This window comes from Lissotriton helveticus, chromosome 5_1, assembly GCF_964261635.1.
Source record: "Lissotriton helveticus chromosome 5_1, aLisHel1.1, whole genome shotgun sequence".
NCBI classification, from domain to species: Eukaryota; Metazoa; Chordata; class Amphibia; order Caudata; family Salamandridae; genus Lissotriton; species Lissotriton helveticus.
The window spans coordinates 1,649,363,067-1,649,385,873 of NC_136065.1; the positions used below are offsets into that span (position 1 = coordinate 1,649,363,067).

The window sequence follows — 22,807 nt, forward strand, 5'->3', positions numbered from 1 at the left end:
TATTCGCTGCCTGCAAACGGGGAGGAATAGGAATATTCTATCTCCCTTTGCGGATAGTGAAGGGTAGGTAACGCGGACTTTTGTCCCCCATTGTAATCTGCTGTACCTATTTTCTCCCCACTGATTGATTGTCGGAACATAGATTGTTTGGAGTATAGTTCTTTTGAGGTTCTCTGCTTGCAAATAATGTAGAATAGCAATATTCTGTCTGGTCTTTGCAAATAGTGAAAGATAGGTAGTGCGGACCTTTGTCCCCCGTTGTAATCTGTCATGCCTGTCGTCTCCCCACTGATTGGTAGTTGGTACAACCCGGACCGCTTATTAGAGATGAACCATCCAGCTCCATTGGAAGGCACCCCTAGTAAGGACATGTCCACTAAGCAAGGACTAGTCTCTATAGCTTATAGTAAGTTATGGCATAAATATACCAATTCCAATTCCAAAAATTCTTTATTTCGGCCACATGGGCCATAAAAGATGCAATAAAAAGCAATACATACATTTAAAACAGAATATATACAATAAAAAGGTCCTGCCAGGCCTGCATAAGGTACAAGATGCAAAATAGTGTAAATCAGGGGGACATTTTCTTCCTTATTATCCATGCTGCCATTAAAAATTTTGAAACCGCAAACACAATATGGCCCAGAGTATTGGTCTTCATAACCCTGTAAGCCTGTGGGTGCTTCCTGAAGCCCAAATTCCGGCACAAGGGTGCTATCCAGCGCCTCCTCGGGCTCCGGTAAGCATGACAACAAAACATTATGTGCAGATCATCTTCGTCATGGGCTTTACAGCATGGACAGAGTTTGTCACCCCCTGCAGACCATTTGTAGGTAAAAACTTTGGTAGGGAGTGTACCAAACCTCCATTGCAGGAACAATTTCCTCGCCAAAAGAGGAAAAATAAAATCCATAAAAGGTTCAAATACATAAGAATTTTTGGATTCTAAAAAACGTCCCGTCAGGGTGCCACTATCATGAGCATTAACCATGGCAGCAAGGTGTTTATTCTTGTACAGCTGGGCAAGGGTTTTTCGCGAGATCCTTTGGCAGCCCTGAGCTGGGTCATCCCATAAGTCTGGCAGATTCAAGCTAAACAGTTCCGACTTGATAAATGCCAGCCAGGGAATTTTGCTGTTGGTATTCTGCCTCATGACGTGAATAAGGTCCTGTCTATAGTGATGCAGTTCCTCGGTGGTCCAAATCCGATGCCAGAACTTCACAGGCTTCGACAGAAGATCCTCGGCGATAGAGGGAAGGCCCAGGTCGAGTCTTAAGGGGAGGAGTGGCGTACCTTGCGGGAGAGCAAGTAAGCGCCTAAGAAAACAATTTTCCACCCCTGCCATGACCTTGCCTGCTTTATGTCCCCATAGCTCACTGCCATAAGAGGCTGCTGCCTTCACTTGGGACCTGTAAGTTTCCAGGGCCGGGCTTACAGGCTTAAAGGTGGACTTGTTAGCCACCTTCAGGAGTGCGCCCGATAGCTGGGAGAGTTTCAGCCTAGATCTCGCTACCTGGGAGTCCCATGATAAATTTTCTTGCAGTGATACCCCCAGATATATAAAAGTCGAGACCCTCTCAAGAGTGGTATCCCCCAGTGTAGGGTTGGGTCTGGTTTTGGTGGGGGGGTTGAAGATCATGAACTTGGTTTTTCCCGTGTTCACCTCCAACCCATGCTGACGACAGAAAATGCCAAAGCCGTCCACAATCCTCTGGATCCCCATTGGGGATTTGGAAAGCAGGAGGGTATCGTCGGCAAACATTATTGCCGGGACCCTCCTGCCTGCCAGAAGCGGGGCGTCATTGTCTTTAACAGCGTCAAGATGTTGAATGACGCTGTTGATGTACAGACAGAACAGGGTCGGGGCCAGGACACAGCCCTGTCTGACGCCTCGACGGACCGGGAATTTGCCCGAGAGCTTACCATCCCTCCCACACCTCACTTGTGCAAAGTTGTTCTCATGCAACCTAATGATGATACTAAGAAGGTGGGGGGGTACTCCTAGCTTTTTCAGAACCTCCCATAGCTTGCCTCTGGGGACGAGGTCAAAGGCTGACCTCAGGTCCACGAAGACCATGTACAACCGTCCGCCCTCTAGCGTGACCGTCTTCCAATATAGGAGAAGGAGGCGGAAAATTTGGTCCATGGTCGACGTGTTCTTCCTGAAGCCAGCCTGGAGGGGGCTCATGATGTCATTGTCCTCGACCCAGTCTGTGAGATGGTTTAGAATGAGGCGCGCAAAAAGCTTTTGGGGGACGTCAATTAGGCTTATGGGCCTGTAATTGGCGGGGAGCAGAGTAGATCCCTTCTTGTGGATTGGTACAATCTCTGCCCCCAGCCATGACCCGGGGATCGCCATACCTCCTAAGATGGCATTAAAAAGAATAAGAAGGTATGGACCCCAGATGTCCGGGTGATGCCTAAAGAGATCCCCGGGTAGCCTATCCAGGCCTGGCGCCTTCCCCAATGGTAAATGCTCCAGGGCAACTTCCACTTCCCCCAAGGATAATTCCATACCAGAAACCTGGGAGCCCAGAGGCACTTGCAGAACTCCATCAGGGCAGGAGTCAGTGTCCTGATAAAGTACCCCGAAGTAGGCCTCCCAAACCGCGGGGGCAATATTAGGTTAGATTGCTTTAATGAGCTCCCCAGTCCCATTATTTACAAGGGCCCAAAATTTCCGGGAATCCCTGGCTTTTAGGGCATCATGGAGATCCTGCCAGTGGATCCAGTCCCACTCGGCCCTGGCAGTCACCATCACTGATTTATAGTGTTTCCTGAGGTCACATACCTTGGCCTTATTGGACCCCTCTTTTATTGCAGCAATGAGCTCGGATTTTGCTGCCCTGCAGGAGGAGGTATACCAGGTGGGAACATGGGTCTTTTTCTTTCGAGTTGGCACCATCGGGTAAAAAACCTCAGCCAGATCCCTCACTAGGTCCTGATGTATATTACCCAGTTTCTCATTAAATTCTGGGATCCTTGGCTCAACCAGAAGTACATCCACCTCCATGAACCTTGGGAGTGCCAGCTCATAAAGCTTGGCGATAGCCTCTTCTGAGCTCACCAGCTTCCCCCACTTGACCCGGCGCCTATTTGTCGTGAGGCGCAATTCCCCCAGGTCTTCCCCTCGCTCTACTGGGGATACAGCCGCCGAGGGCAGAGGGCACTGGATGTTTAGACAAAGGGCATTATGATCACTATCTGCCCTATTTATCACCCCAAAGTCAAGTACTTTTGGCCAGAGTGTAATGTCCACCATGATGTAATCTAGCCTCGACTCATGGCCCCTTCTGTTGAAAGTGCACACTGAGGGGGTATCGGAAGGAGTACGACCATTACAGGCCCTCAGTGCGCAATTCAAGGTAAGGGACATGAGTTGGAGTGCTAGAGGAGACCAGGCTTTGGGGTGGGGAGAAGACGAGGGTGGCACCCCCCAGTGGTCATCCTCGGCCGTAAGGGCACCATCCAGTAACCCCTCCAGAGGTTCAAAGTGGCAATTGAAGTCTCCTCCAAGCACCACCTTGAGGTCTCCCGGAAGTTGGCCCAAGAAGGAGGACAGATCGTTTAAGGTTGGTGATTCATTTGACGAGGCTACTGGACGCGAGTAGATGTTAACAATGGCCCACGATGGTTTGTCGGGCCATGTGAGCCGAACACACTGAATGTCCTGAGAAGACGTATGGAGCTGCTCCGCCTGGCACCCAATGTGACTCGCAATCCAGATTGCCAAGCCACCCGATGGCCTCCCCCTCCCACTCCATTTGGCGGGGATTTCAAATACTTCGAACCCTCTCCTAGACTGGGTATCCCTCGCCCATGTTTCTTGAAGGAGGAGGATATCACTGCCAGCTACTAACTGATCCCACTCCGGTAAACCCTCCTTGTTTGCAATTCCTGCCACATTCCATGAGAGAATTCTCAACCCTTGGTCCGGTGGCAGGCTACCTTGGCCTCCAGAAGGTGGTTGCACGGCGGCCAAGGATAAGTTAGTATCTAGGGGGCAATTGCAACAAGCCACGCTTGTGGAAGGCTCGACCAAGTCCGCCACCCCAGGTTGCAGAATGTGGGCAGGGCTGGTAATAGGGGAGGGTCCCAGTTGTCCCGAACTGTCAGCCATATCAGCCATATCAGGCATTCGCTCTTTAGCGTTATCATGCCGCTTAGGATCAGTCACAGGGGCTGTACCCGAACCCACTAGGCTTTGCACCACCTCATCCATCCTCTTCCCAGGACCAGAAAAAATTTCCCTGGCTTGTGGTCAGTCGACCTGATCCAAGCAGGAAAATCTGTTGGGGTGTATAAAATTGGTCTGGGCAGGTGGTAAATAATGCCTAGGTCTGTATCGCGAGCCATCCACAGCAAAGCCTACTCTAGTCCACCCCTTCTTGCTCCCTGTCACCGTGTTACTGTCACTAGGGTAAAAATATGAAAGGGGTACTAACTCAATATTGGACTTGTCAGGCCTTACAAGCCAGTTGCAGATGTAGTTTGCAACGTGTGGGCTTTTGAAGCTTAGGATGATACAGTCCCCTATCCTATTCTTTGGGGTAGGGCCAATCCATGGAATCCTCCTTACCATCAAGACCTCGCCTTTCAGGTTCGGAGGCAGCGGCCTGTTAATACTAAGCCAACTAATAACCTTGTTGCGTAAGGAATCTTGGGTCTCCCTTGTACCACCGGTTAGCTCAGGAACTCCTACCATAATTGCCGTATAAGGGACCGCTTCTGGAGGCAAGTTAACCACCCTGCGCCTATCAGGCGGGGGAGCGATACCACCAGTCGGGGCATTGGTGGCACTCGCTGCCCCCCCCGGTTGCGGCGCAGGAGGCAGCTTTGATCTCCTGGGAGCCGGGACAGGAGGCCCAGGCGCTAGAGGTAACAAAGGGCGCGCCTGAGAAGCAGACGCACCGATTGTGCTCAGCGATACCCTATTAGGGGCCTTGGGCAATACAGGAGACAGTGGTCTATTCCCATGTGGATCCCCGGAGGCTATAGGAACGTTTGTACCTGACCCAGGACTTTTCCCAGTGTGGCTGTTTCCCAGGGACTGAAGTTGATTCTCTATGGCATCCAATCTTACTGCAATGGGGGTTAGCAAATTTTTAATGATGGCTGTGAGTGAATTAATTATAGTATCTGCACTGTTGGAAGTTACCCCACCAAAAATAAATGGGCCCGACGACAAAGGTAGTGACAACGGGGCTGAAGAGCCCCCGGGATCTAGCCTAGTCCCCGCTACGATGAGGTCAGGGGAAAGCGAAATGTCTATGCTATCTTCATAAGTTGATTCAGCTATGTCAACTCTTGCCCTTTTTGCCCCCTTTGCTTCCCTGGACCTTTTCCTTTTTGAAGGATGTTCCCCCCCACTGGCTGCAGGCTCTAGAGGCAGCACGCCCTGACCCGCTTCAAGCATGTCTATTCCCATATTATCCGACAAGGGAGAATGGTCGGAAGTCCCAAGTGGGCGGGGGGAATTCCTATCCCTCTGTGTTAGGGGAGTTCTTAGTTGCTGAAGGACCGACTCAATAGTCTGGTCTATACTGTCCAGTAGTGACATGTGAGTAACGTCCGGGGGATTCGGTGTACTAGCATCTGTTGATAGGGTTTCCCCATGGTCCAGAAACACACTTTCAGGGCCCATCAGGAGGTGAGAATCTGTAGATAAGTGACAAGTACTAATTTGAGAGCTCGCTTTTGGGAAAAATTTCTCCAGAGTACTTAGGCCTTGTTGGGCAGACTTACTCCGTAACGATCTGGTCGCCATTGTGGGGTAAGTTAAAGGGGACAAGAGCGGGGACGTTAGAGGGATGGGCCGGTCCAGTCTCTTCCGGCCTCTAACGGCCTAGAACGGCCCGCTCTTTGCCCGGTCTTCGCCCCGGGGATCGCCCCGCGCGCGTCCCGCGATGCGCGTGCCCAGGTGCTCCTAGGTATAGCTGGGGGGCGTGGCACTGGGAGGGGGCGCGGCGGGAAGAGGAACCAGCAGGCGGTGTTGCAAGGAGAGCTGGACCTCGCAGTCCCGCTCGCCGCGCCTCTCACCTCCACTGCGGCCGGATTAAGCAGCAAATGGCCCCCAGGAGGTACGATAGCTCCCAGCTACTCCAGTAGCGAGCTGCTGAAACCAGGGACAAAGTTCAGGCAAGTTACACTCTCGAGCGGCTCCCGCGGAGCGGGGGCCGCGAGAAGTAATAAGGACTCCAGGCAGAGGGGCGTGGCACTGGGAGGGGGCGCGGCGCGGCGGGAAGAGGAACCAGCTGGCGGTGTTGCAAGGAGAGCTGGACCTCGCAGTCCCGCTCGCCGCGCCTCTCACCTCCACTGCGGCCGGATTAAGCAGCAAATGGCCCCCAGGAGGTACGATAGCTCCCAGCTACTCCAGTAGCGAGCTGCTGAAACCAGGGACAAAGTTCAGGCAAGTTACATTCTCGAGCGGCACCCGCGGAGCGGGGGCCGCGAGAAGTAATAAGGACTCCAGGCAGAGGGGCGTGGCACTGGGAGGGGGCGCGGCGCGGCGGGAAGAGGAACCAGCTGGCGGTGTTGCAAGAAGAGCTGGACCTCGCAGTCCCACTCGCCGCGCCTCTCACCTCCACTGCGGCCGGATTAAGCAGCAAATGGCCCCCAGGAGGTACGATAGCTCCCAGCTACTCCAGTAGCGAGCTGCTGAAACCAGGGACAAAGTTCAGGCAAGTTACACTCTCGCGCAGCACTAGTCGCTATAGCTTATAGTAAGTTATGGCATAAATATACAAAAAAGGACCCCGAAAGTCAGTGGCCACTGATAGGTTCCTTTGATGATCATAAAATAAAAACGTTAGAAGCAGCTGTTAGAACAAATAAGGCAACGGCCACCATGCTCGATAGTATCGGCATGTGGCGCAAAGAAGCAGAGCAACGAAGGAAAAGAGAAGAAGCAAAAATAGGGAAAGAGTTACGAAAGGCAGCCCACCTGGCCGCTAAGGAACTAGATGAAGAAATAAGAAGGAGAGAGGAAGTTAGACAAACGCAAGAATCAGGGTCGGCAGGCCAATGCCCTGTTAGGACCCCCTCTACGCTCTACCCGGAGATGCCCTCCAAACAACGGGCAAACGACGAGTTACTGCTAGGTCCTCCAATTATCTACATGCCCCCTCCTTATGCCCCTGCCAGCCTCTAGCACAGCACCTACCAGTTCTGAGTGCGGGCGAGGGTGACCCTAGCGCTAGTGCCCCGGCTCTTACGGCCTTCGCACCGGCCACATTGGTAACAACATCAGATGAACTCGAGACTAGCAAGCAGCCAACAGCCAGACCAAATAGGTTGAGCAAAGACGAGCGGGATGGGATTGACAAGATAGCAAAGACACTGGTAGAACGGAAGGAGAGCGAAGAATATACGATGGATATGCACAATTCACATGCCGGTAGCCACAGACGGCATTTCATTTTACGGTTCAGCTACCACACCCTGAACGCATATGAGGATAGGTATCAAAATAAGGGTCCTGCTAAGCTGACGGCTCTATATAGAAAGGTCGATGTTGGAGATGGGACTGAGCGCGATGTGACGGACCTCTTCATGCAAACGCTTGAAGTCTTCCGCCACCTCACGGAACAGAAACCAGAGGTCAAGATCACAGTCCCTGAAACAGCTGAGTCCCCATTAGAAGTAGCCAACACTATGATGCCTATCAGAGAAGCCGCCCCCTACTGGGTTCCCCCAAGAGGTCAGGGAACAAACGACGATATCAACCACGCAGATGCAAAAGGGAGGGTTGTGTACAATTGGGTTTACCAACCATGGGATCGACAAGATATTTTAACCTTTAGGCAAACCCTGCCTGATTTAAGGAAGAACCCGACAGTATTTTACACTGAATTAGGCACAGCCTTGGGCTCAACGATAATGACTCTAGCAGACATTGATTTGTTTTTCGGGTTATGTCTGCCGGCTGACGTGTGGAAGCAAATCCGGGAAGCCGATCACACAGATCTGTTCGGACATACCTGGAATCAACTCAGTGAGCTAGATAGACGACGAGAGCCCGGAAGGAAACCGATAAAAGACATACTGGAACTTCCGGACAAAATAGTCCAGAAGCTAAAAACCTTGATCCCAGAGAAAAAGGTAGATTGGTCAATAGTCACAGCTTGCCGTCAGAAACCCCAGGAAGACGTATCAGAATACTTCTCCCGATTTGAAACGGTGTTCTCCGACTACAGTGGCCAAGACATGACCACCGCAACCGGACAACACCTATTTGTGCAAAACTACGTAAAGGGTCTGTCACAAGAGGTTTCCCAAAAGTTACAAACGAGCGAGAGTAGTTGGGGGGCCTCCAAACCCGCCGCTATCCTCCAAATGGCTCAGTACTACGAACACCAAAAGAATGAGAATGATAGGGCAACCGAGAGAAAGAAGAAAGATTTGAAAGAAAGGGTGATGATAGCCCAGATACAAGGGGTGGCAGTCGGGAAAGAACTACACAGGGGGAGCTACCAATCAATCGCCCCTAGAAATCCACCCCCAAAGGACCGCACACCCACTCCCTACTCTGGACGTAGGGACATAGAAGATAATCAGTGTGCATTTTGCAAAGGATTCGGGCATTGGAAGTCTCAATGTCCGGTTCTTCTGGAACTAATTAAAAATAAAGAAACGAGGGACATGACGAATGGCCCCAGGACTAGAGGGCAGGGGCGGGGGTACACAAACGACACCAACAGCGACAGACCAGGAAGATCGAACACATTTGACCGTCCCCGACAGAACCAGTACCAACTATCTGACAGTGAGAACACTCCCGACTTCGCATAGGACTGCCAGGGGCAAGGGAGGGATCCAGTCGAGCTCTGTGTTGACCAGCAAGGTCCTTACGTCACGCTAAGGTCCTGGGTACAAAGTCTCCATTCTTGGTAGACACTGGAGCGACACGTAGTGTATTATCAAAGCGACTGATTCCAAGGGCACCCTTGTCTGGCTCGCACATTACATCGATAGGTTTCGATGGAACACCCTCCACTAATCCCCTGTCTGTACCTATCTCCTTTGACCTAGGAAACAACCCCACTGACACAACATTTCTGCTCTCCTCCAACTCCCCTGACGCCATTATGGGTATTGATTTACTAAAACATTTCCGAGCTACTATTAGGTGTTCCCCAGATGGAGTCCGAGTCATCCTGTACGACAACCCGAGCATGTCCAGATCCCGCCCCGCACGACATATGTACTCTGTAACTGATGCTGACCTATCCTTGCTCGACACCCTACCCCTGTACCTATGGGCCAGAAACGACTCGGATGTAGGGCGAATGATGATCGACCCTGTGCACATAACTGTTCGACCAGACGCAATACTCCCGAAACTCCCACAGTACCGGATATCGCCCGAAGGCGAAAAGGCATTGGTAGCAATTATTCAGTCCCTGGTAGATGCAGGAGTGGTAGAGGAAGTGGTTAGTAATGTCTGCAACAGCCCTATCCTACCCATTGTTAAGAAGCAAGGTGAGGGAGATGAGAAAGCGTACCGCTTCATCATCGACCTGCGAGAAGTCAACAAAGTGGTGGTGCCACAGTACCCCGTAGTCTCAGACATCACCACCATTCTGACCCTCATCCCGTCCACTGCCACCACCTTCACCGTTATTGATCTCAAGAATGCATTTTTCTCTATCCCCATCCATCCAGACAGCCATTATCTCTTCGGCTTCACCTTAAAAAAACGTTCGTACCGATTTTGTAGAGCTCCCCAGGGCTACACTGAAAGTCCCAGCATTTACAGCCAGGCCCTCAAAAGACAGCTGGACGCCGTCCAGCTACCAGATGGAGTGGTGTTGATCCAATATGTCGATGATATCCTTTTGGCGGCCGACACCACTCCACTTGCAATCACGGCCACTATCCAACTCTTGCACTTTCTTGCGGAGAATGGCCACAAAGTCTCCAAAAAGAAACTGCAGTTCTGCCAGCCTCAAGTGACATACCTAGGCCATCTCCTGTCCAAAGAAGGGAGGAAACTTACGCCCGACCGAATCCAAACCATCCTAGACACCCCCATCCCAAAAACACAGAAGCAAGTCTGTTCATTGGTGGGCCTTACCTCTTTTTGCCGACAATGGTTACCAAATTTCAGTCTCATTATAAAACCCCTACTTTCCCTGTTGGCCAAAGATGTTCCCTTCCCACTCCCTTGGACCCCCGAATGCCAAGCGTCCTTTAAGGAGTTGCGGGATGCCCTTTGCTCGGCACCCGTCCTAGGAACACCAGATTACTCCAAGCCCTTCTCCCTCTTCACTCACGAAAGGGAGGGATGCACATTGTCTGTTCTAACTCAGCCCATCGGCTCCAAACAACGCCCTTGTGCCTACTTCTCTGCCACTCTTGACCCAGTCGCCAGAGCTTTACCTGCCTGCCTTCGAGCAGTAGCCGCCGCTGCTGTCTCTATCCGTCAGAGTGAGGGAATTGTACTTTCGAACTCTCTCACGGTGTTAGTACCCCACGCAGTTGACACCCTTTTGAACCAGACCAAGACTCAACACCTGACTAGTGCACGACTGACGGGGTACAAATTGACTCTACTTGCACCCCACATCACTCTGAAGAGATGCACGACTTTGAATCCTGCTACACTGTTGCCCTTGCCTGAAAATGACCCCGATGTGCCCCCTATACACGACTGTGTGACCCTCACGGACGAACAGACCAGGAGTAGAATTGACCTCCGAGACATTGCTTTTACAGACCCTGATGGAGAACTATGGGTAGACGGCTCTTGTATCAAACTCCCAGACGGCACCACTTCAGCTGCCTATGCGGTGACGACAGCCCGAACAGTAGTTGAAACAGCCCGCATCACGCAACGATCCGCACTGGCGGCAGAGCTAATTGCCCTCACACGAGCATGTATCATAGCAGCAGGAACCACGGCGAACGTTTACACGGACAGCCAGTATGCCTTCGGGGTGGTTCATCATTTTGGGCTCTTGTGGAGGGGAAGGGGATTCCTGACGTCCCACGGCACGCCCATCCTTCACGGAGATCTAGTCTCCGCCCTGATTGAAGCAGTTCTCCTCCCCAAACGATTAGCAGTGATCAAATGCCAGGCAAACAAGAAGGTGACGGACTTAGTTGGACAGGGAAACGCACTGGCCGACATCACTGCCCGAACCACAGCTGAGAATAGGACGATGACACGCATGTATGTGACCAGGTCACAAGCAGAAAAATGGACTGACGCTAGGGAAACGATTAGGGACATCCAGTCGGCCAGCACACCTCACGAACTGACTGAGTGGGCACGGGTGGGTCTAAAGGACGATGAAGGCTGCTGGTGGACAAAAGACACAAACAAATGGTTGCTGCCTGACTCATACTTGATTCCCATACTGACTATGGCACACTCCCCTGCACACATAGGTTCTGCCCCCATGACTGAACTCATTTCCAAAGTCTGGCACAACAACAAAATCCCCGACTCAGCCAAACGCCTGGTCCAGCAGTGCCTTATCTGCCTACAACACAACCCCGGGAAAGGAACTGTGGTACCCCGGGGAGGGTTTGGGATCCCCGACCACCCCTTTGAGGTCCTCCAGATGGATTACATCCAGCTGGAGAGATGCCAAGGCTTGAAGTACGTATTAGTCATTGTATGCGCCTTCAGCAAATGGGTGGAAGCCTATCCAACCCGTGATAACACTGCCATGACTACTGCCAAAGTACTACTGAAAGAGTTTTTCCCTCGCTTCGGCCTTTGTTGAATTTTATGGAGCGACAATGGCCCCCACTTCATAGCTGAAGTTATCCAACTAATCTTGAAGGGGCTGGGGGTAAAGCAGAGGTTTCATGTGGTCTTCCACCCCCAATCCGCTGGCCTAGTTGAGCGACACAATGCTACACTGAAACTGAAACTGTCAAAAATAGTGGCCACCACAGGACTTAAGTGGCCAGATGCCCTCCCACTGGCATTGCTATCGATGCGCTCCACTCCCACTAAGCACCACTTGACCCCCTACGAGGTTGTGTTTGGGCGACCAATGAACCTCTGGACTGCCCCCAAACCGACCTCCATTCACGACGTCCCCGACGTCCTGCTGTCATATTATTTATACAAATTAACTAAAACGTTGTCTGTCATTCATCAACAGGTGCAGCAGGCCATCCCCGATGCTTCCAGGGGTCCCGGTCACGATATCCAACCGGGAGATTATGTTTTAGTCCGGAATTTTCAACGGGCAAAGAGTCTGGAACCCCGGTGGACGGGCCCCTGGCAAGTACTGATCACCACTCGGACGGCCCTTCGAGTAGAGGGGAAAAGGCACTGGCTGCATGCACACCACTGCAAGAAGGTCTCCTCGACCCTGGCCACGACAGAAAACGTCGACACCCAAGAAGAGCTCCTGAACAAAGACCGGCCATCACTGAACTGCTATCCTGATACCGAGGCACTTGAACTTGCAAAATTCTCTGATCCCACTGTGCCATCCCGGGAAGGGTATTTCCTGCGTCAAAAAGGAGGGAGCTTCGGCTAAGTAGACCACGGACTAAGTTAAAATCTCAGAACGGTGGCCTAAAACAACCAAGGGTTACCCGGAGAGAAGCTAAACAAAGTCTGTGGTTCTGCCCATTACCGAGCACCTTGAAGATGATGGAAGCGCCACATAAGAAGATGATGGAAGCGCCAGATAAGAAGATGATGGAAGCAACCGGAAATACCCACTACAGGAACCCAAAGGCTGACAATTTGCACAAATCAAAGACAATCGCCTTCTTCATTGTCTTCCTCCTTTGCCTCCTCCTCATGACTTCCTTCTGGATCTTGGAGGAAAGCACACCCGCTCATCAGATATTGCCGACCACTGCACAGCCAACCACCATGAAAGAGCACCACCTGGTCTCCCTTTCGCCTCAGCTCCGAGAAAGGCGTAAGGAGTTCTGGAACAATTCCTTCGTGCAACTATTGCACCAGCACAACCTTGCTGCAAATGCCACGAACTGCTGGATCTGCGGGTTGCTCCCGCATGCTACTGGACACTCCATCCCCTTCATCCCTTCTCCTTTCTCAGTTCACGGCTCCTGCCTCGCCTGGTTGATCCTCTTGCAGGAAAGCCACAAGGACAACGCCGCTTCTGGTCAAACAGTGTCACACTTCTACTATGGGTTCTGGCTGAACAAAACAGGAAGGACGTCTGCCCCCTTTTGTCCTCAGACCTCATGTTCCGCCTTCCATATGAACATCCCTGCCAAAGAACGAGTTGAAATGCAAGTGCTCCACAATCCAGCTAGACCCACCTTCTCCTACCTGCGGAAGCGAATGGCTGCCACTCTGACTGTGGCCCTGTCTGTCATCAATGTCACAGGTCTCGTGTGCCTCGAAGGCCAGGGAACACAGCTGGTGGGTCACAGTTCCTGCCACATCACCAGAACATTGGTCTCAGTTGATCCCCCCTCCTTTGTTGCTTCTCCGAATATGTACTTTGTTTGTGGCACCAAAGCTTACACTTGGCTCCCGAAAGGTTGGAGGGGTACGTGCTACATCGCCTTCATTCTTCCCCCCACGTATGTGGCCCCAGCCTACCATCACCGGCAAAAGCGCGCCGGAGACATTGGACAAGCCGACTCCACCGGAGCACAGTTCCTGGATGCGGTGAAGGGACTTGTTCCTCTGTGGGGCCCAATGGCAAATAGCCGCGCTATCCGACACCTGACTCAGGCAGTAGAAACAACCATTAACATCACGGCTGGCATCCTCGCTAACAACACGGCTGAGCTTCAGGCAGTCCGCCTGGTGGCTCTTCAAAACCGCCTTGTTCTAGATGTGGTTCTGGCCGACCGTGGAGGAGCATGCCGCATCATCGGCTCCAGCTGTTGCACCTACGTGCCAGATAACTCGCCTTCAGTCTACAAAGCAATCGAACACCTCCACAGACTATCCTCAGAGGTTCACCAGGAGCAAGAAGGATGGTCGCTTGGAAGCTGGTTTTGGGACACTTTGAAGGATTGGGGATGGAGGTTGTTTACATTTATACTGATACCAGTCGTGGTACTGTGTGGGTGTTGCTTAGGTATTCAATGTTTGCCACCTTTGTGTTCACTCATTTCTAACTGTATGTGCCCTAAGACTTTGGACTTTAGAACTGAGCACATGAGTTCCCTCTATGAGATAGAAATATGTGGTCTTATGGGGATAGATCCGAATTGACAAGCTGGCGAGACATGTTAAAAGAGAGGACTGTGGAATTTTAGTTCGTGTACTGAACATCATCTGCGCCATCTTGCCCATTCCTCAGACTCACGTATGAACATACACGACAGCCATTTTAGGTACCATGGTCTCCCTGTTCACGATCGATCGTCAGCGCACTTCCCTGACCCTGCAAGCATCCCCCATGCACCCTGGCTGCCCCCGCTCTCACATGCACAAGTCATGAACCCTCCCCTTCCGCATGACTCTGTCTCTGGGAATCACACCCCGCGCCTGACCAACACCTCCTTTCCTTTCATGAATACCCCTCTTTTGATAAACCCTTCCTCTACGCTCGATTGTCCACACCGATCCTTCCTTTCATGAATATCTCTCCTTTGATGACCCCTTCCTCTGAGCCCGATTGTCTGCACGGACCGCTGGTCATCCCTTAGCCTGAGGATACAGTTTATTGCCCACTACTGTATGCACTCGCCCCTCTTCAAAGGAGCTACTATTGATCATGACCTCCCCACCCCCTGAGATTCGATCAGGCGCACACATTCCAAAGGAATCGGCGGAACACTCAGCTGCGTGATAGCCCCCTCCTATTGTATGGGGGGTGAGGACCTCTACTGTAGCCACGTGTTGGAATGAGCCGGAACTGGGGGGCACCGGGGATGTCTTTTTCATCACTTCACAATGTCTTTATTGTAATAAAGAGCGGTCACATGTCGTAAACCAGTGTATAAAAGGCCAGGCCTCAGAGAGGCTGTTAGAGAGCACCTCGAGACGATACCTTGTTGTCCGATCTGATGTGTTCTGCTCCGTCGGAATAAAACGTGTTTCCTGTCTTCCTGTCTCCAGCGCCTGCCTCTTTATTTGATAAACTTCGTATGGTATTAGAGGCGTTTAACGCCGGGCAAAATTACTTAAGAAACATCGACTAAATCGCCTGACCATTTTTCTGATTTTCCTCACGCAGATCCTGAAAAGAAGTAAAGACTCTCTAGCAAGGGCCGTCTTTACCCTGAGTTTAATCTTTACTTTTAGTAAAATGGTTTATGAAAAACCAGTAAGCTGCTCCAGGTGAGGCTCGAACTCACAACCTCAATGCAAGTACTGCTGTATAAGTACTGCGCGCTAACCGATTGCGCCACTGGAGCTCACTGTTCTCATATCTCCCCAGTTGAGCCATCTAGAGCTGACCAAGTAGATACTGGCACTGCTCCCTTATTCACTGTGCAAGATCGACTCACATGCTAGCATGTTATCATGACTATTAAAAACTACAGTCCTAATGGAACAGATTTGATAATTCTGCTATATCATGTGCTCTGTCTATTGAACACCACATACATTTGCCAGTTCTGACACAGTATAGGAGAAACTTATGATTATTTGTAATGAGCACATAGTAAGAATTTCCTAAAAAATGAAACATAGTCACCTAAGGCAGACTAGGTAGCCGAGTGGTTAAGGCGATGGACTGCTAATCCATTGTGCTCTGCACGCGTGGGTTCGAATCCCACCTTCTTCGGAACGCCATCAGACACTCTTTTGAAGGTGGGCATGTCTCGTAGTACAATTACACTCTCTTTCAAGATACAGCCATAATCCACTAGAAGGGCCCAACTGACTATTCCATTTTGGCAATTATGTCAAATTAAGGGAAGTGTTTTGTGCTTAATTGAAATTAGATCTTTCATGAAGTGTCCAGAGGATTGCCTTTCCCTCACTCCTGGCTTTCTAACCAGTTTGGATAGATAGACTGCTAAGAAAGCAGCTCTTACTCCTAAAGTTTCAGCCATCTCAAGTGTATGACTGTTGACATATGTCTGCCCCACAGAGACAGATCACTTCTAATAAGTGAGTTCTCTATCTGTCACTGATTGCGGACATACTAACTAGAGCTATCAGTATGGTCATAAATGTGAATACTCTTATGTTCTCAAATCAAAATGGAGTTTTTCCTACTTCCAAGAAAAGTGTCTTTAGCATGCTCTTCAATTTGTGCACGCATGTAGACATTCAAATGCAACTGCATTTCCATACAGAGTCTCAAAATCATAGATATCTTCATACGCAGTAAGAATACATGAAGCGATTTACATTCTGCAGGCAGGCTGGCCTTGTAGCTCAGTGGCAGAGCACTGGTCTTGTAAACCAGGGGTCATAAGTTCAAGCCTCATCAGGGCCTTTTTATATGTGAGTTTCTGTATGTTGTTTCCAAGTCATTCTTTCTAGGAGTCACACCTTGTCTTAAGTTTGCTTATTGACAAGCTTCCCTTTCCTGCTTTCATCGTATCAAGAAGACTTCATGAAAACCATTGAACCATAAACTATTGCCTCACCCCTTCCGATCGCCCGACAAACGCCATTCTCACCCTGCCGGGCAAAGCCAAATAAGCCATGCATATTTGAAGTTCCTTTGAAAGTCAGAGCGAGGACTATGACCTCTGTTCCGACTGAGTCTGCATCCACAGAAAGGATGAAATAAGGATCTAGAAATTTCACCAAGGAGATGTGAACTTCATCCCCCTTAAAATACTTTTCCTCCCAGATGCCCCGGCTCTTAGTCAAATGAGGTTAATCTTCAAAACCCCACCCCCACTAACCATAAATATCCGACTCTCCTGCTGTCCATTCAAATGATACAAGGTATCTTGTACATAGAGAGAATGTGAGAAAAAGCAGAATCGCTTCATAGATTTGGTGACCTTGGAAGGGTCGGCTGGATAAAGAAGTGAACCTGATTTCGGGAAAAGGAGTATCGTGATGGGGATGAGGAAAAGAGAACATGGACCACATTCACAAGTTAGAGAAATAAATGTAATAGGTTGAATGGTTTTAAAAAGTTAACTTTGAGCATGAATTGTGTTTTTTAAACTGCAAAGAATTAAAAAATCAATGTGGGATTGGAGGCACAATCTGAGCAGAAAGCACCATAAGCTGCTATGGTGCAACTCTTATGTTGACTAGAAACATTAATATGATGACGCTCTTCTTTTGATATGTTTTTCAGTTAAATTGTATTGTAAGTAGCTGATACAGCACTGTTTGCAGCTCCTCAGTATATGGTTATCCCGTGACAACAATGTTTTCATCATATTTATTATTCTACAAATGTATTTTTAAATGCACTGATGTGGTGTTTGCATGCTATGCAAGACGGTACATCATGGAATGTTTATAAGGAGCATCGAATAGGATTGTGATATTTGCACCTGGAAGAGTCGGACACGCAGATCCTGAAAAGAAGTAAAGACTCTCTAGCAAGGGCCGTCTTTACCCTGAGTTTAATCTTTACTTTTAGTGAAATGGTTTATGAAAAACCAGTAAGCTGCTCCAGGTGAGGCTCGAACTCACAACCTCGGTATGCCTCAATGCAAGTACTGCTGTATAAGTACTGCGCGCTAACCGATTGCGCCACTGGAGCTCACTGTTCTCATATCTCCCCAGTTGAGCCATCTAGAGCTGACCAAGTAGATACTGGCACTGCTCCCTTATTCACTGTGCAAGATCGACTCACATGCTAGCATGTTATCATGACTATTAAAAACTACAGTCCTAATGGAACAGATTTGATAATTCTGCTATATCATGTGCTCTGTCTATTGAACACCACATACATTTGCCAGTTCTGACACAGTCTAGGAGAAACTTATGATTATTTGTAATGAGCACATAGTAAGAATTTCCTAAAAAATGAAACATAGTCACCTAAGGCAGACGAGGTGGCCGAGTGGTTAAGGCGATGGACTGCTAATCCATTGTGCTCTGCACGCGTGGGTTCGAATCCCACCTTCTTCGGAACGCCATCAGACACTCTTTTGAAGGTGGGCATGTCTCGTAGTACAATTACACTCTCTTTCAAGATACAGCCATAATCCACTAGAAGGGCCCAACTGACTATTCCAATTTGGCAATTATGTCAAATTAAGGGAAGTGTTTTGTGCTTAATTGAAATTAGATCTTTCATGAAGTGTCCAGAGGATTGCCTTTCCCTCACTCCTGGCCTTTAACCAGTTTGGATAGATAGACTGATAAGAAAGCAGCTCTTACTCCTAAAGTTTCAGCCATCTCAAGTGTATGACTGTTGACATATGTCTGCCCCACAGAGACAGATCACTTCTAATAAGTGAGTTCTCTATCTGTCACTGATTGCGGACATACTAACTAGAGCTATCAGTATGGTCATAAATGTGAATACTCTTATGTTCTCAAATCAAAATGGAGTTTTTCCTACTTCCAAGAAAAGTGTCTTAAGCATGCTCTTCAATTTGTGCACGCATGTAGACATTCAAATGCAACTGCATTTCCATACAGAGTCTCAAAATCATAGATATCTTCATACCGCAGTAAGAATACATGAAGCGATTTACATACTGCAGGCAGGCAGGCCTTGTAGCTAAGTGGCAGAGCACTGGTCTTGTAAACCAGGGGTCATGAGTTCAAGCCTCATCAGGGCCTTTTTATATCTGAGTTTCTGTATGTTGTTTCCAAGTCATTCTTTCTAGGAGTCACACCTTGTCTTAAGTTTGCTTATTGACAAGCTTCCCTTTCCTGCTTTCATCGTATCAAGAAGACTTCATGAAAACCATTGAACCATAAACTATTGCCTCACCCCTTCCGATCGCCTGACGAACACCTGACAAACGCCATTCTCACCCCGCCGGGCAAAGCCAAATAAGCCATGCATATTTGAAGTTCCTTTGAAAGTCAGAGCGAGGACTATGACCTCTGTTCCGACTGAGTCTGCATCCACAGAAAGGATGAAATAAGGATCTAGAAATTTCACCAAGGAGATGTGAACTTCATCCCCCTTAAAATACTTTTCCTCCCAGATGCCCCGGCTCTTAGTCAAATGAGGTTAATCTTCAAAACCCCACCCCCACTAACCATAAATATCCGACTCTCCTGCTGTCCATTCAAATGATACAAGGTATCTTGTACATAGAGAGAATGTTAGAAAAAGCAGAATCGCTTCATAGATTTGGTGACCTTGGATGGGTGGGCTGGATAAAGAAGTGAACCTGATTTCGGGAAAAGGAGTATCGTGCTGGGGATGAGGAAAAGAGAACATGGACCACATTCACAAGTTAGAGAAATAAATGTAATAGGTTGAATGGTTTTAAAAAGTTAACTTTGAGCATGAATTGTGTTTTTTAAACTGCAAAGAATTAAAAAATCAATGTGGGATTGGAGGCACAATCTGAGCAGAAAGCACCATAAGCTGCTATGGTGCAACTCTTATGTTGACTAGAAACATTAATATGATGACGCTCTTCTTTTGATATGTCTTTCAGTTAAATTGTATTGTAAGTAGCTGATACAGCACTGTTTGCAGCTCCTCAGTATATGGTTATCCCGTGACAACAATGTTTTCATCATATTTATTATTCTACAAATGTATTTTTAAATGCACTGATGTGGTGTTTGCATGCTATGCAAGACGGCACATCATGGAATGTTTATAAGGAGCATCGAATAGGATTGTGATATTTGCACCTGGAAGAGTCGGACACGCAGATCCTGAAAAGAAGTAAAGACTCTCTAGCAAGGGCCGTCTTTACCCTGAGTTTAATCTTTACTTTTAGTGAAATGGTTTATGAAAAACCAGTAAGCTGCTCCAGGTGAGGCTCAAACTCACAACCTCGGCATGCCTCAATGCAAGTACTGCTGTATAAGTACCGCGCGCTAACCGATTGCGCCACTGGAGCTCACTGTTCTCATATCTCCCCAGTTGAGCCATCTAGAGCTGACCAAGTAGATACTGGCACTGCTCCCTTATTCACTGTGCAAGATCGACTCACATGCTAGCATGTTATCATGACTATTAAAAACTACAGTCCTAATGGAACAGATTTGATAATTCTGCTATATCATGTGCTCTGTCTATTGAACACCACATACATTTGCCAGTTCTGACACAGTCTAGGAGAAACGTATGATTATTTGTAATTAGCACATAGTAAGAATTTCCTAAAAAATGAAACATAGTCTCCTAAGGCAGACGAGGTGGCCGAGTGGTTAAGGCGATGGACTGCTCATCCATTGTGCTCTGCACACGTGGGTTCGAATCCCACCTTCGTCGGAACGCCATCATACACTCTTTTGAAGGTGGGCATGTCTCGTAGTACAATTACACTCTCTTTCAAGACACAGCCATAATCCACTAGAAGGGCCCAACTGACTATTCCATTTTGGCAATTATGTCAAATTAAGGGAAGTGTTTTGTGCTTAATTGAAATTAGATCTTTCATGAAGTGTCCAGAGGAATGCCTTTCCCTCACTGCTGGCCTTCTAAACAGTTTGGATAGATAGACTGATAAGAAAGCAGCTCTTACTCCTAAAGTTTCAGCCATCTCAAGTGTATGACTGTTGACATATGTCTGCCCCACAGAGACAGATCACTTCTAATAAGTGAGTTCTCTATCTGTCACTGATTGCGGACATACTAACTAGAGCTATCAGTATGGTCATAAATGTGAATACTCTTATGTTCTCAAATCAAAATGGAGTTTTTCCTACTTCCAAGAAAAGTGTCTTAAGCATGCTCTTCAATTTGTGCACGCATGTAGACATTCAAATGCAACTGCATTTCCATACAGAGTCTCAAAATCATAGATATCTTCATACCGCAGTAAGAATATATGAAGCGATTTACATACTGCAGGCAGGCTGGCCTTGTAGCTCAGTGGCAGAGCACTGGTCTTGTAAACCAGGGGTCATGAGTTCAAGCCTCTTCAGGGTCTTTTTATATGTGAGTTTCTGTATGTTGTTTCCAAGTCATTCTTTCTAGGAGTCACACCTTGTCTTAAGTTTGCTTATTGACAAGCTTCCCTTTCCTGCTTTCATCCTATCAAGAAGACTTCATGAAAACCATTGAACCATAAACTATTGCCTCACCCCTTCCGATCGCCTGACGAACGCCTGATAAATGCCATTCTCACCCCGCCGGGCAAGCCCTGCCGGGCAAAGTCAAATAAGCCATGCATATTTGAAGTTCCTTTGAAAGTCAGAGCGAGGACTATGACCTCTGTTCCGACTGAGTCTGCATCCACAGAAAGGATGAAATAAGGATCTAGAAATTTCACCAAGGAGATGTGAACTTCATCCCCCTTAAAATACTTTTCCTCCCAGATGCCCCGGCTCTTAGTCAAATGAGGTTAATCTTCAAAACCCCACCCCCACTAACCATAAATATCCGACTCTCCTGCTGTCCATTCAAATGATACAAGGTATCTTGTACATAGAGAGAATGTGGCAAAAAAGCAGAATCGCTTTATAGATTTGGTGACCTTGGAAGGGTCGGCTGGATAAAGAAGTGAACCTGATTTCGGGAAAAGGAGTATCGTGATGGGGATGAGGAAAAGAGAACATGGACCACATTCACAAGTTAGAGAAATAAATGCAATAGGTTGAATGGTTTTAAAAAGTTAACTTTGAGCATGAATTATGTTTTTTAAACTGCAAAGAATTAAAAAATCAATGTGGTATTGGAGGCACAATCTGAGCAGAAAGCACCATAAGCTGCTATGGTGCAACTCTTATGTTGACTAGAAACATTAATATGATGACGTTCTTCTTTTGATATGTCTTTCAGTTAAATTGTATTGTAAGTAGCTGATACAGCACTGTTTGCAGCTCCTCAGTATATGGTTATCCCGTGACAACAATGTTTTCATCATATTTAATATTCTACAAATGTATTTTTAAATGCACTGATGTGGTGTTTTTGCATGCTATGCTAGACGGCACATCATGGAATGTTTATAAGCAGCATCGAATAGGATTGTGATATTTGCACCTGGAAGAGTCGGACACGCAGATCCTGAAAAGAAGTAAAGACTCTCTAGCAAGGGCCGTCTTTACCCTGAGTTTAATCTTTACTTTTAGTGAAATGGTTTATGAAAAACCAGTAAGCTGCTCCAGGTGAGGCTTGAACTCACAACCTCGACATGCCTCAATGCAATTACTGCTGTATAAGTACCGCGCGCTAACCGATTGCGCCACTGGAGCTCACTGTTCTCATATCTCCCCAGTTGAGCCATCTAGAGCTGACCAAGTAGATACTGGCACTGCTCCCTTATTCACTGTGCAAGATCGACTCAAATGCTAGCATGTTATCATGACTATTAAAAACTACAGTCCTAATGGAACAGATTTGATAATGCTGCTATATCATGTGCTCTGTCTATTGAACACCACATACATTTGCCAGTTCTGACACAGTCTAGGAGAAACTTATGATTATTTGTAATTAGCACATAGTAAGAATTTCCCAAGAAATGAAACATAGTCACCTAAGGCAGACGAGGTGGCCGAGTGGTTAAGGCGATGGACTGCTAATCCATTGTGCTCCTCACGCGTGGGTTCGAATCCCACCTTCGTCGGAACGCCATCAGACACTCTTTTGAAGGTGGGCATGTCTCGTAGTACAATTACACTCTCTTTCAAGACACAGCCATAATCCACTAGAAGGGCCCAACTGACTATTCCATTTTGGCAATTATGTCAAATTAAGGGAAATGTTTTGTGCTTAATTGAAATTAGATCTTTCATGAAGTGTCCAGAGGATTGCCTTTCCCTCACTCCTGGCCTTCTAACCAGTTTGGATAGATAGACTGATAAGAAAGCAGCTCT

General features: G+C 48.2%; 11 non-coding genes across 11 annotated transcripts; 7 read left to right on the forward strand and 4 right to left on the reverse strand.

Moving 5' to 3' along the window:
- Positions 1–15,239: 15,239 nt before the first annotated feature.
- TRNAI-UAU (transfer RNA isoleucine (anticodon UAU)) lies at positions 15,240–15,324 on the reverse strand. The gene is given in 2 exon segments: positions 15,240–15,273; positions 15,287–15,324. It is a non-coding gene; the product is annotated as a tRNA-Ile (tRNA).
- Positions 15,325–15,613: 289 nt separating this feature from the next.
- TRNAS-GCU (transfer RNA serine (anticodon GCU)) lies at positions 15,614–15,698 on the forward strand. Its single transcript has one exon. It is a non-coding gene; the product is annotated as a tRNA-Ser (tRNA).
- A 588-nt stretch (positions 15,699–16,286) lies between these two features.
- TRNAT-UGU (transfer RNA threonine (anticodon UGU)) lies at positions 16,287–16,358 on the forward strand. Its single transcript has one exon. It is a non-coding gene; the product is annotated as a tRNA-Thr (tRNA).
- Positions 16,359–17,502: 1,144 nt separating this feature from the next.
- TRNAI-UAU (transfer RNA isoleucine (anticodon UAU)) lies at positions 17,503–17,597 on the reverse strand. Its single transcript has 2 exons — positions 17,560–17,597; positions 17,503–17,538 (listed from the first exon to the last, which is right to left on the reverse strand). It is a non-coding gene; the product is annotated as a tRNA-Ile (tRNA).
- Positions 17,598–17,889: 292 nt separating this feature from the next.
- Positions 17,890–17,971, forward strand: TRNAS-GCU (transfer RNA serine (anticodon GCU)). The gene has a single exon. It is a non-coding gene; the product is annotated as a tRNA-Ser (tRNA).
- A 588-nt stretch (positions 17,972–18,559) lies between these two features.
- On the forward strand, positions 18,560–18,631 carry TRNAT-UGU (transfer RNA threonine (anticodon UGU)). Its single transcript has one exon. It is a non-coding gene; the product is annotated as a tRNA-Thr (tRNA).
- Positions 18,632–19,786: 1,155 nt separating this feature from the next.
- On the reverse strand, positions 19,787–19,881 carry TRNAI-UAU (transfer RNA isoleucine (anticodon UAU)). The gene is made up of 2 exons: positions 19,844–19,881; positions 19,787–19,822 (listed from the first exon to the last, which is right to left on the reverse strand). It is a non-coding gene; the product is annotated as a tRNA-Ile (tRNA).
- Positions 19,882–20,173: 292 nt separating this feature from the next.
- On the forward strand, positions 20,174–20,255 carry TRNAS-GCU (transfer RNA serine (anticodon GCU)). Its single transcript has one exon. It is a non-coding gene; the product is annotated as a tRNA-Ser (tRNA).
- Positions 20,256–20,844: 589 nt separating this feature from the next.
- Positions 20,845–20,916, forward strand: TRNAT-UGU (transfer RNA threonine (anticodon UGU)). Its single transcript has one exon. It is a non-coding gene; the product is annotated as a tRNA-Thr (tRNA).
- A 1,172-nt stretch (positions 20,917–22,088) lies between these two features.
- On the reverse strand, positions 22,089–22,183 carry TRNAI-UAU (transfer RNA isoleucine (anticodon UAU)). The gene is made up of 2 exons: positions 22,146–22,183; positions 22,089–22,124 (listed from the first exon to the last, which is right to left on the reverse strand). It is a non-coding gene; the product is annotated as a tRNA-Ile (tRNA).
- Positions 22,184–22,475: 292 nt separating this feature from the next.
- TRNAS-GCU (transfer RNA serine (anticodon GCU)) lies at positions 22,476–22,557 on the forward strand. Its single transcript has one exon. It is a non-coding gene; the product is annotated as a tRNA-Ser (tRNA).
- The last annotated feature ends 250 nt before the right edge of the window (positions 22,558–22,807 follow it).